This window comes from Bactrocera neohumeralis, chromosome 3 (genome assembly GCF_024586455.1).
Source record: "Bactrocera neohumeralis isolate Rockhampton chromosome 3, APGP_CSIRO_Bneo_wtdbg2-racon-allhic-juicebox.fasta_v2, whole genome shotgun sequence".
Lineage (NCBI taxonomy): Eukaryota > Metazoa > Arthropoda > Insecta > Diptera > Tephritidae > Bactrocera > Bactrocera neohumeralis.
In genome coordinates, this window is record NC_065920.1 from 55,566,628 (window position 1) to 55,580,184 (window position 13,557).

A 13,557-nucleotide genomic window follows, 5' to 3' on the forward strand; every position below is an offset into this window, starting at 1 on the left:
TGAGAGCTGCAACAATTTTCACTTTGCGCTGTGGCGCGCCGCCTTTTCGCTCGTATCTCGGGAACGGTTCGTCCTACGGCCATGATCACAGATGCCATTTCGGTAGCAAATAACGTGACAAATAACTTTTGTTTTATACATTTTGCCATGAGATGCGTATTTCAGGCGCTAGGTAGACAATTTCACGATTTTAGGCGAATTTTCGAAATTTCAAGGCAGGAGTTGGCAACCGCAACCATCGCATTCGCCTGATTTACCTTCGTGTAACTTCCGGCTATTCAGCAAACTCCATGACCACTTCGAGGACACCGTTTTGCCTCAAATGAGGATATAAAATCTGAGTCGAAAAAGGATCTGTTGGCCATCAGGACGGAGGATTTTTCTAAGTGCTATGGTGACTGGAAAATTCGTTGGCAGGAGACGAAATGGACAAAATTCACCTTTCAATTTGATCACAGAAAAACAAATTTCTGTGTGAGATTAATAACAGCTTATTCGAGTGAGTTGGTGCGTATGAGTAACATTTTCATTCTAAACACGAGTAACAGAACTTTTTGACTAAAAAGAAAACTTGACTTTTATTTATGAATGTTTGGGCATATTTAAATTTTTCTTGGTAAATTATATTTGAAGCAATATATTTAGTTTTTAATAAATATATCTATATACTTCCAGTACCATATTTGTTAGTAATGTCTTAATTAAATTTTCATTGCCTTTGAGTTTAATTTTTTTATTTAAAATTTAAAAACTCAATCGAATTTCTGGATTTTTGACAATCACAGCGTAATTGCTTTTGATTTGCAATAAAAATCATCACTAATATTAAATGTGCTTAAATAGGTGTATATTTAGTGTTACATATATAGATAAGAGCAGACTTTTGTCTTAAAATTATTATACCCTGAACAGGGTATATTAAGTTTGTCACGAAGTTTGTAACACCCAGAAGGAATCGTCGGAGACCCAATAAAGTATATATATAAAAGATCAGTATGTCGAGCTGAGTCGATTTAGCCATGTCCGTCTGTCGGTCTGTCCGTCTGTCTGTATAAATACGAACTAGTCTCTCAGTTTTTAAGATATCTTTTTGAAATTTTGCAAACGTCATTTTCTCTTCAAGAAGCTGCTCATTTGTCGGAACGGCCGATATCGGGCCACTATAACATATAGCTGCCATACAAACTGAACGACCGGAATCAAATTCTTGTATGGACAACTTTCACATTTGACAAGATATATTCACGAAACTTGATATATGTTATTTCCTAAGGCAACAATGTAATCTTTAAAACACTTGTTTAGAACGGATAGCATATAGCTTCCATACAAACTGAACACATAGTTACTAACAGAAATGCACCTGTGAAGGGTATTTAGCTTCGGTGCAACCGAAGTTAAAGTTTTTTCTTGTTTTTACTATATTTTAATTATATGAGACATTTTAAAATATTTTGATAACCAAAACTACTATACGACTTTTATATGTTGTGGTGAACAAACATACACGCATTATGCTAAAAATTTGAAATTTTTATAAAAACACAAAATAATTCATGCAGCATTTTTAACATGTACAATTACCATTTAAATTCCACCAGTGGCGTTTCTCACCGTAGGCATTCTACAAAATAAATTTATTTACGAAATTGCGATCTCTGTTTGCTGATTTGTGTAAATATTTTTACGTGTTCACAGTCGACCAAAAATAATGGAAAAGTGCCACGCAGACAGGTGAGCACATGACGGGGGGTAACTAAGTGCGGGAATACGTGCAAGTAGTCATACAAGTAAATAAAGTTTTGTATAAAGTAATGTGGACAGATGATGTAAAAAATCACTTTGCTCTTTAGCAGACACATATTTTTTGTGATTACTAATCGTTGGCAATTTTGCGCTTGGCGGCGTTGTAAAAGTCGTGCTGCAAATTGTAAGTGAAATGTACATGAAAGAATTATGCGCTCAAAATACAAATAACCACCTAGATAATATAAGCGAGTTAGCATTTAAGCACATATGTATGAGTGATAAATAAATTGTAAGCTATTTGATCTTCTTCTGTGGTGATAATGAGGAAACAACTTTTTATACCGTGTACTTGAAAAGTGGACACGCATTGCCCATTCAACATCACGTAAATCCAAAGGCTTTAGAGGTATTTTTCATTTATGATTTAAGCTATTTGCAAAAGGATCGTTTCTGGACACTCCGAATGGCGCTCAGAAAACTATCCTCTAAAATTGAGCAATTTGTTAACGTCAGGCTTAAGTAAGTCTTTTCATGCTGAAATGCCAAACAATACTAAACAAAGATGACAACATGATTATAAGGCTATTGAAAAAAGTTCATCTACTTAAATCAAATATTCGCTACAACAATTAAAAAGTTGGCGTTCAAATCACATAAACACAAAGAGAAATGACCAGAAGAAATAATAAACAACCACATAAGTAGCTTATTGTTGCATGTATGTAATAATTTTGCTAAACAAGTTGATTGTTTTCAACGCAGCGATGCTACTTACAACGTCTTTGAAATAAATTGAATGTCTACCCAAAATAATATGGTTTTTCACCTTCTATAGAGATGAATGCTCCTTTTCTGTTACACATTCATTTTCATTTGCAGTACGCAACACGAGGAACTCTTGTTATTCTTAATTGGAAATTTGACAAAAGCACAGTTTAAGGTATGTTGAATTACACCCAACTGTTGCCAAATATGAATTTTTTTCTTAAAAATAATACTATGCTAAATAAAAGAATCAAAAATAATTATTTTAGTTGCCTGATAATAACTAAAAACTTGTTTTTTGAAGAAAGTGTTAGTAACTACAATAAAAATAACAAAGCAAACACAAAAGAATTTAATATAGCCACTTTAAGCAATTTTTTAATTAAACAACTGAACTGAATAGTGCTATGTAAAGATAAAATATATGTATATAAATATGGTAAATCATAATTAAACAATTTATTATTTGAGATATCTTTGGCTCCCTTGGGAGGTATTACAGCTTCAGTTGGATACTAAGTTTTTTTGAGTTTTGCTTGGCTTTGACATCTATTTATGGAAAACGTTTCTTGATAGGAAATAATTTAATACCTTCTTTAATCGCAAGTCTATTTCATGTACTTGATTATGCGATTGAGTGAATTTTAAGAAAAGTTGTGTTACAGTTAACTCAAGCCCTTGCGAGTATGTAAACATATAATTAAAAATTTTGATGCAAAACATTTGAAGCTCAATTTCCAGCTGGCATAAAAAATGCATGTCAAGGTCGCTGAGCACTTTGAACACTCTGTAAACTTCGGCAATATTATTAAATGTATATTTGTTTGTGGTAGTTAATACAATTATTTAAAAAATATAAATTTCTTTTAATTAAAGTTAGCAACCAACGAATTGGAAATTAATACTTATTCGGCAGCCTTGCTCAAGAGCTAAGCAAGTGTTTGAGAAAACTTACCCACATGAAGCAAAACTTTCTTCTGAAGAGTACAGAAAAAAATTAAAAACTAAAAAAAGTAAAAAAATTCAAAAATTATGAGCTGACGAAGTGGGGGTCTCTAAAAATTCCACGTGACCATACCCATGATTTCAACCCTCCTAGTTATCTGAAACCAAAAAAAAGATTATTAATCTAGAATAATGTCGCAATGGCCGGAACTATGGAAAAGTGGGAAAAAATTTTTTTCAAAAAATGATGACTGCCTAAAAAAAATGTATTTTTGGATCACTTTTTCTGACAATTTCGAATTTTTTAAAAATAATAAAAATAAAAATTTGGGGATTGAGCTAGTTCCAACCATAGACAAGCCTATAAAGAGGACTCTATAAAAATTTCAAGTAAATCGGTCCAGTAGAACCTGAGAAATCGTGGGTATCGTTCCGAAAAAGTCAGTTTTGAGAAAAACGCGTTTAAAATTTCGCGTAAAGTCTTTTGTTCGATTAGTTCCGGCCGGACCAGTTTTGATCAGCAAAATGCCAATATCTCTGAAAATAATTTGAATTTTGAAAAATGCTCTTGTACACATATTCTTGAATAGTGAATCTTTGAAAATATAAAAAAAAATTGATTTTTTAAAATTTCTAGACCATGTTTTTTACAACTAAATATGCCTACAATTGATAAAGGCTTTCAAAGTACGTAACAAAGGTACTTATAGTTAAGGAATTTCCAAGCATTATATCTGCAGAGCTAGATCTGTGCTCTTGAAGACTTCTTCATCCGAAGTGAAAATGTAGTACGCATTTCAATGTCACTAAAAATCAGGCAACTTGTTGATATATAAATACATAACAGGCTGCGATCTCGGAGTTTTCCCTCACTAATTTTTTGCCTCATACTTCAACACGCTACTAAACATGTGCTTGTTAAATTTGCATACCTCAATGCGGTTTCAATTGGTGTATAAATATTTTCCTAGAGCTATTAGGCCAGACCACAATTGAAAAGGCGCCTAAGGTTCAAAGCGCCTAGAGTTTTGAAGTTTTACTGGCTGACTGAATATACAGCTGCTTCTAGTGATTGTTTGGAGGATCGGAAGGGAGTAAAAGGTTACCGCACTGCACTCAGATATACATACTTTCTGCCTTTTCTCTTTTCAAACATTTGACTGCGTTGCGCTTTCTCCTTCACATGGGTTTTTCCCTTGTTATAGTATATGTCGTTTTTTCATTATACTTTAGGGAGTTGTGCCGTATTAGGGTATTAAATGCATTTATTTTGTGGCTTTAAAATAGCCATTAAAAGGAATTTTCTTTTCCGGAGAGCAAAAAATTAGCATTGCATTTTATGAAACATAAATTCATTAGGCTCTCAACTAATAATTTTTAATTAGCTTAGTTGTAGTGACTATTTAATAATTGTAATTTTTAATATATAATTTTGTCTAGTAATAATCGTGATATTTCTTTAAGCTGTACCGGGCAATACAGCGTTACCATGACATACACGATCGAAGTCACTCACTCCAAATAGTAAAAAAAAGTCCATAGCTGGTCAAAATATCTTATTTATAGAATATTTTGTAATTTTACAAATTCACAAAGACGTTGTTATTATACATATATATTTTCAATATGTTTTTTTTTTTGTAATTTTTGCTAAAACAATTAGTTTCACTATAAATTACCGTCACACTATAAAATGAAGTAATTTTTGTAATTTAGACAATTAAAATTTTCGCATGAATATAAAATAGCCTTATGATATGACTTTCCACTTTGAAATTTTATCGTCCACTGTAACCTGATTAATTTGTATGGCTTTCTCAATTTGACAGCGCCATCCTGCTTGCACGCTATTTATTTAAAAGTTCTTCCCAAATATTGAATACTTGTTTGAAAGTACTATTTTTAGTAAATTACCGTCACACTATAAAATGAAGTATATAGATTTTGTATAGCAATCAAAACTTTAATAACATTTCTGTGTGAACAATTAAAAAGCCTACCCCCCGCCAATGAACAGTAACAACCAGCCTCGGATGAGAGACCCCCCTTTTGATGACGACCACGGCAAACGAAATAAGGACTACGAATTGAGGGCATGCACCTGGAATGTCCGGTCCTTAATTGGGAAGGTGCCGCTGCCCAGCTGGTTGATGTCCTCGTGAAAATAAAGGCTGACATCACCGCCGTCCAAGAAATGCGATGGACGGGACAAGGACAAAGACGAGTAGGTCCTTGTGAAATTTACTACAGTGGCCATATAAAGGAGCGCAAGTTTGGTGTGGGATTCGTGGTGGGAGAGAGACTCCGTCGCCGAGTACTATCATTCACTCCGGTGAATGAACGTCTAGCCACAATCCGCATCAAAGCGAGGTTCTTCAACATATCGCTGATCTGCGCCCACGCTCCGACGGATGAGAAGGACGATGTGACCAAAGATGCCTTTTATGAGTGCTTGGAACGCACTTATGAGAGATGCCCCCGCCACGATGTCAAAATCGTGCCTGGCGACTTTCACGCCAGGGTGGGCAAAGAAGGTATCTTTGGCACTATGGTCGGTAAATTCAGCCTCCACAAGGAAACATCCCCAAATGGGTTGAGGCTGATCGACTTCGCCGGGGCCCGAAATATGGTTATCTGTAGTACTAGATTCCAGCACAAAAAAAAAAATTCATCAAGCTACCTGGCTGTCTCCGGATCGAAAAACTACCAACCAGATCGATCATGTTGTGATAGACGGAAGACACGTCTCCAGTGTTTTAGATGTGCGTGCGCTCCGAGGTCCTAACATCGACTCGGACCACTCCTGCTCTCTGAGAGCACTCATCAACAACTCGGTATAAGGGAACTGTGGGACGGAATTTCAAACTCCTTACGTACAGCTGCATCCGAAACCCTTGGTTTTCGGAAAGTGCAAAAGAACAACTGGTACGACGAGGAGTGCCGCGCCGCAGCGGAGAGAAAACAGGCTGCCTACCTCGCAACGTTACGATCGACCACAACACGTGCGGGATGGGATAGATACCGAGAATTGAAGAGGGAAGCGAGACGCATCTGCAGACAGAAAAAGAAAGAGGCCGAAATGCGTGAGTATGAAGAGCTTGATAAGCTGGCCGACAGGGGTAATGCTCGAAAATTCTACGAAAAAATGCGGCGGCTTACAGAAGGTTTCAAGACCGGAGCATACTCTTGTAGAACCCCCAAAGGTGATCTAGTGACCGATGCCCAGAGCATACTTAAATTATGGAGGGAACACTTCTCCAGCCTGCTGAATGGCAGTGAATGCACAACGCCAGGAGAAGGCGAACCCGATTCCCCAATCGATGACGATGGAGCAGACGTCCCATTGCCCGACCATGAAGAAGTTCGAATAGCAATTACCCGCCTGAAGAACAACAAAGCGGCGGGGGCCGATGGATTACCGGCCGAGCTATTCAAACACGGCGGCGAAGAACTGATAAGGAGCATGCATCAGCTTCTTTGTAAAATATGGTCGGACGAAAGCATGCCCAACGATTGGAATTTAAGTGTGCTATGCCCAATCCATAAAAAGGAGACCCCACAATCTGCGCCAACTACCGTGGGATTAGCCTCCTCAACATCGCATATAAGGTTCTATCGAGCGTATTGTGTGAAGGATTAAAGCCCACCGTCAACAAACTGATTGGACCTTATCAGTGTGGCTTTAGACCTGGAAAATCAACAACCGACCAGATATTCACCATGCGCCAAATCTTGGAAAAGACCCGTGAAAGGAGAATCGACACACACCACCTCTTCGTCGATTTCAAAGCTGCTTTCGACAGCACGAAAAGGAGCTGCCTCTATGCCGCGATGTCTGAATTTGGTATCCCCGCAAAACTAATACGGCTGTGTAAACTGACGCTGAGCAACTCGAAGAGCTCCGTCAGAATCGGGAAGGACCTCTCCGAGCCGTTCGATACCAAACGAGGTTTCAGACAAGGCGATTCCCTATCGTGTGACTTTTTCAACCTGCTTCTGGAGAAAATAGTTCGAGCTGCAGAACTTAGTAGAGAAGGTACCATCTTTTATAAGAGTGTACAGCTGTTGGCGTATGCCGATGATATTGATATCAACGGCCTCAACACCCGCGCCGTTAGTTCTGCTTTCTCCAGACTAGACAAGGAAGCAAAACAAATGGGTCTGGCAGTGAACGAGGGCAAGACGAAATATCTCCTGTCCATCAAACAAACAGTCGTCGCACTCGCGACTTGGCACTCACGTCACTGTTGACAGTCATAACTTTGAAGTTGTAGATAATTTCGTCTATTTAGGAACCAGTATTAACACCACCAACAATGTCAGCCTGGAAATCCAACGCAGGATTGCTCTTGCCAACAGGTGCTACTTCGGACTGAGTAGGCAATTGAAAAGTAAAATCCTCTCTCGACGAACAAAAGCCAAACTCTATAAGTCGCTCATAATTCCCGTCCTGCTATATGGTGCAGAGGCTTGGACGATGTCAACAACTGATGAGTCGACGTTGCGAGTTTTCGAGAGAAAAGTTCTGCGAAAGATTTATGGTACTTTGCGCGTTGGCCACGGCGAATATCGCATTCGATGGAACGATGAGCTGTACGAGATATACGACGACATTGACATAGTTCAGCGAATTAAAATGGAATGGAACAAAAACACTCCAGCGAATGGACGAAAACACTCCAGCTCTGAAAGTATTCGACGCTGTACCCGCCGGGGGAAGCAGAGGAAGAGGAAGACCTCCACTCCGTTTGAAGGACCAAGTGGAGAAGGACCTGGCTACGCTTGGAATATCCAATTGGCGCCACGTAGCGAAAAGGAGAAACGACTGGCGCGCTGTTGTTAACTCGGCTATAATCACGTAAGCGGTGTCTACGCCAATTAAGAAGAAGAAGAAGATTTTAGCTGCACACCAAATATTTGTTGGAGTGACTAAGGAGAAACTTTTCATTATTATTATGTCATAATTCAAAATTTATGAACCACTTTCCCCTTCATTAAATACAACAAACACTAAGTGGCAGAAACAACAAAGCAGACATTATGTTATTGTTCATCCACTTTAAAAACACACTCAATACATTGAATGTAGTAAATCGTTGAGAATTTTAGTAATTTCAAATGTTCTTACTGATTGAGATAGATAAAGATGAACCCAATCCCAAAAAGTGCTTATGAAAATCGTTGGCGTAATTATTCTACATCTGGTTGGGATTACTTTTAAAACGAGAAAATAAATATTGATGAATGATTAAATATTTTTCCCTTTACTTATAATTTTCAGGTACTTTAATGTATGTTGAAAAATATTAAAAGAGCCGTAAAAGACGGAAATTGGCATATCGGTCAGCCCGTAAGTTCTAGTTTTAGAAATCGGGGTGAATATTTTTGTGATAAGGCATGTCCTTATGCCAGAAGAAGTTAAAAGCCGATCAATACTTTCCTTAGCCCTCACATAACTAATATAAATATTTTTAAACTTCCGGCTGATTATCCGTCAACACAAGGTGGGTTCAAAAATAAACAGGACTTATGGAATCTAGCGCCTCCTGGTGCCGTCATCTATTTGTTGACTGGTGCGTTAGAATCGGCTATCTTTATCGACTGTCCAGTGAGAATTCAGTGTGAATGACATTTCATAGATTGGAAGTGAAGTTATTGCGTTTTAAGTGTCAGTATGTTTGTGCTATCGGTGCGAAAATGAGCTTCGAACAAAGAGCCAACATTAAATTTTGTTTAAAAATTGGTAAAACTTTTACCGAAACGTTTCAATTGATGAAACAAGTTTATGGCGATGATTGCCTATCTCGTTTCAGAGTTCACGAATGGTTTCAACGTTTTCAAAGTGGTCGTGAGGATATAAATGACGACGACGATCAACGTGTGGGCCAATCAAAATCCGTGATCATCGGAAATTCCATCGAAACTGTGCATGAACTCATCAAAAATCATCATCAAATTCATGGAAATGGAATTGAATATCTCGAAAACATCGGTTTATCTCATTTTGAAGGAACATTTGGGCTTACGAAAGTTGCGTCCACGGTTTCTTCCGCACAAATTGACTGACGACCAAAAATTGCTCAGAATCCAACACTGAAACGACGCTTGTGACCGATTATTTGATCAAAAATCACATTTTAACCATTAACCACTCCCCGTATTCACCTGATGTGGCACCGCGCGACTTCTTCCTTTTCGGAAAAATGCATTTGCCCATGAAAGGAAACGTCTGCATAAGTAGAGGCCATTCAAAAGGCTTGCGTCGGCATACTGGCGGCCACACCGGCCAATGAGCTAAAACACTCATTCGACATGCTTTTAGACTGTGCAAAAAGCTGAATTAAAGCAGAAGGAGGCTATTTTGAATAAAATAAATTGATTGTTCCGAAAAAACCATTTGCTCTGTTTTTTTAAGTACTGTTTATTTTGAAACGCACCTTGTGTATATAGAATGTAAGGGAAATTCAGAGAGAACTGTTTTTAATAAAAGTTTACGTTTTCTTCTATTATTGTGAATAGTGGGTGCAATTCTGCCTATTTTTGTTTAAAATGTACACGCATATCTCACATTCAACTTAATTTGCGAGAATATAAAAATTTCGGTTACACTCGAACTTTGACATTCCTTACCTGCTTTTGTTTGGACTTAATTTATTTTTATCATTTCTGTTGCCGGCGATTTATTAAGCGGTGTACATATTATTTACATTCCTCTGAAAAATAATGTTTAGTTTGTGTTATGCTGAAGCACCCACATACATGCGTTTACAGAATAATTTAAAATGCATGTAATGGTGCAATTTATATTTAAGGTTTTAAAAAGTTTATCGCTCTTTATAATATTTTTAAGTAAACGTGTACACCACAACTAAACCCCCACTTTCTCTCTCCATTTTTACTCCTGGTTAGTCGGCCAGCAGTACTCCATTGGGTACGCCGATAAATCACTTATACGCAGTGTATGTCATAAATAAGCCAATAATAAATAAATAGCATCGTTGTTGCCAGATATTTGTCTTATATGCGTGATGCTGAAACTGATATTTGAAACAAATGCGAACATTGAATATGGGTCCAACCAGGTCAAGTGGTCCATGAAAATTTCAAAAAATCACCGATTTTGAGCAGATCATTTGAAAGAGGACCAGACGCGTACCCCGTGATATAAATATTTCATCAAAATTCTTTTTTTTTGTTAAAGTTATTGAAGGTTGAAATTTAGAGCATGATAAAATTGTAAAATTATTTTCTTACAACCTACTAGAGATAAATCGATGAAATTTTGTGAACCCAAAGAAAAATGTTCGTGCTATATTATAAATATTTTTTCACCATCCATTTGTTTAAATAATAAAATCTTACATAATTTTTTGTTAAGCAATTGAAATGGCACATCCATCGTTGCGCAATGCCCTTATGCTTTTTTGTTACACAGATCATCGATTTATCTCTAGTAGCTTATGAGAAAATAATTTTACAAATTTATCATGCCTAAATTTGAACCTTCAATAACGTTAACAAAAAAAAAAAAAGAATTTTGACGAAATTTTTATAACACGGGGTACTGCTCAATTTCAAAATCGGTGATTTTTCGAAATTATCCTAATAAATATAAGTAAAAGGCAACTTATCTCTTCTTTAGTTAAACTAATGAGACCTTGAATATATTCGACCAATGCTTCGAGACATAGAAATTTGCTGGAAATATTTCGCATATTTAGGTATCTTTAAAAACTGTATTCTTAATTATCAATGACTAATTTTAATCAAACAAACATATTTCTTATAACTCTATTAAACAAAATATGAAAAATTATGCTCAACATAAGCCAGGTGTTTCTTTACTGTCTACAGCGGTTTGCTAAGCGTCGAGCTTCACATAGGAACCACTTGATGCAAATACAGGGATTAAAGTATTTTGAATACTGCAAAACAAACGAAGTTTCAACTGGTGGTTTCTTCAATTAATCCATTTATCACTGTCTTCACTACACAAATCTGCAAGCAATTATTTATAGTAGGTTCTGTCATCAAAACAACATTGTTTGTTAATTGGAATAAGCCTAAAAATTTATATTAAATACATCTGATATCTACACTTAACTATTATCGTGTCTGTATTTACGAATAGTGTGATAATGACTTTACTAATTGCAAAATGTCGGTTTATTTTTATACTTTCTTTCACTAAATCTCAAGGCTTTTTCGCACTCATTGATACTAGTTCTGTATTTTCTGAAACGTTTTTCTTGAGTCTGTATATGTCTACACTTAAATTCTTTTCTCCTTTTATAGACCATTTATCAAGAAATTAACATACTGCTGTGGGCAAAAAATAGTAAGACTTTTCAATTTAAATTTCGCGCGAAATTTCCATTCATGAAATTTTTTTCTCGGTTTGTATAACTGTCAAAGTGTTAGTTTAGTATGTGCTTATATTTCTTAAATAAATAAAATGCGCCGAATTTTTACGATGAATGAAATTATTTAACAAAGAAGTTTCATTAAATTTTGTGTGCGGAATCAAATTTCTACTGCCGAAACGCTCATAATTGTGGAAAAGACTTTCGGTGATAATTTTTTGTCGCTAGTAAGTTGTTCTGGTCACAACTTGTCGTAAAGATCGAAAATCGTAAAATTATCAATTTTTAGCCCTTACTAGTTCGTTGGAATATCGGAAGCTTCAATAAAAACAATTTGGAAAAACCATTTTTTGTTTTGAAAAGTGAAAATATTCGATGGGTTAAAATTCGCTTAACTTTTTCCGAAAACAGCGTCGTGTTAATGTCTGTGAAACAACAATTTTAGAATACCAGTATGACATGAAACGAATTATTACTGGCGACCGGAAACAAGGGATCCATCAGCCGAATATCGTGGCAAAGGTGACCGAATTCGAAAAAACCACGTAAAATCAAATAAAAGATCCGGGATTCGTTGACAGTTTTCTTCGATATTCGAGGTGTGGTGAACTCTGAATTCCTTTCGGATGGCCAAATGCGAAGCTACTCGTAAAATTATTGCCTGACAACTCTAAGTTATTGCTGCACGATAATGTACCGTCGCATACTACTTTATTCCTTTAGGAACATTGGGCATTTTTTAGTTTTGCAAGTTTTTTACTGGTACAGTACCTTTCTCATGTTCGTCTTTTATGTAAGGAAAACTCAAACTTGTTATGCCACAAAATCAGATTGTTCAAAGGCAATGCTGCAGCAACAATATCAAAGCTTCATCATAATAACCCAATTAATGTTTAATTTGGAATAATTATTATTAGGGTAGCCGTTATTTCCCAAGATGATGGTGTTTTCGCAAACGCCGACTATATTTCTGTTTTTGCCCTAAAACTATGGATTTTATTTAACCTGTGACTTCATACTAGTGACTTTTGCATTAACGTTGCTTATACGTCGTGGTGTGCCATGTGATTACTGAACATTTCATCCACCATATTAACTGCGTATAATTTTTAAAAGAATGAAAAAATTCATTAGCACCCTCTTTGTAGAGCGGAACATTTAGTCTTAGAGTATCAACTTTTTAAAGTTGTTGATTAATTAACTTCAATAAAAATAAAATTTAATTGCAAAAAACCAAAATATCTAATATAAAATGTATGCTTATAATATAATCTTGTTAAAAATGATTTTTTTAGTGCAAAAACTGGCGTGCGCAAAGAAAATAATTAAATGATACAATAAATAGAATGTCAATCTGAAAAATATAGTTAATGAGTGCTTTTGAAGAAATTAATATCCAGAAATATAATTTTGCCAATAATTCTGTTAATAAAAATTATTTATCTGTTATTCTTCTAAATTACTACTGAACTACCGCTTTAGTATGAGAGAAAAACCATATTTACATAATATTACTATATATTGGATATTGAAATACTTTTATAACACATCAAGATATTTTTACTACGTTATTAATATTAACATTTAAATAATACTAAAAATTGCTATTGGAAATATATTTAATTTTATATTTTACATTATTCATTCTATAGAAAATATACTAAAGAAAATGTGAAGAAAAAACCATCCGAAACTAAAGGAAAATTCCCCAATGGTTAACTTCAGAAATGCATTA